Source organism: Lepidothrix coronata, unplaced genomic scaffold (assembly GCF_001604755.1).
Source record: "Lepidothrix coronata isolate B3197 unplaced genomic scaffold, Lepidothrix_coronata-1.0 Scaffold3, whole genome shotgun sequence".
NCBI classification, from domain to species: Eukaryota; Metazoa; Chordata; class Aves; order Passeriformes; family Pipridae; genus Lepidothrix; species Lepidothrix coronata.
In genome coordinates this window covers 5603961-5604562 of record NW_016690183.1, presented here as the reverse complement: position 1 = coordinate 5604562, position 602 = coordinate 5603961, and the positions used below count along the sequence as shown (strand labels likewise).

At 42.7% G+C, this 602-nt stretch overlaps 1 protein-coding gene across 1 annotated transcript in view; it reads left to right on the top strand.

Annotated features, from left to right (window-relative positions):
* Positions 1-602, top strand: part of LOC108499864 (translation initiation factor IF-2-like) — a 76343-nt gene that overhangs the window by 2105 nt on the left and 73636 nt on the right. The gene's annotated exons all lie outside the window — the stretch shown is intronic.

The window sequence follows — 602 nt, the reverse complement described above, 5'->3', positions numbered from 1 at the left end:
GTATGAGTGGCCAAGTAACCCAAATCTGTCTAGAGATGGATATGTCAGGGGACAAAATGACACTGGTGCCTCTGGATAGCCAAAAATGCATATCTGTTTCTGAGCAGTTACTATACATGTCCATGACTACTGATTTCCTAGCCCAGTTCTGTCACTTCCACCTCCTGCCTGCCATTTTTTTAAACTGGTAACAATACTGACTATATGCACAATGGACAGTCACAGAAAACCATTCTGGCAACAGAAACTCCTGAGCCCTCATGACTGGTCATAATGACACTGCTAAACTTGGGTTAATCCTTTGCTTGTCGTCTTCCACTCTGTCTCCTCAGCCTTTTGCTCTTCTGGAAAACATACAGAGGTCATGGCTCAGGGAAGCTGTAAGTTTCCCAGATTCACACTATCTCAGTTTAAATGTCTTACATTTAGCAAACTTGATCATTCCAAACAGACGTTCAAGACAAGTCTTTATAATCATGAGAAACAATGAAGAAAGCTTTCTCTTATTAGTTGTGTGTGAATAATTAGGTGAATAATATTGTATGGGGCCTCTGGTGGTCTAGTGGTTAGGGTGCAGGACTCTCACCGCTGCGACCCGGGTT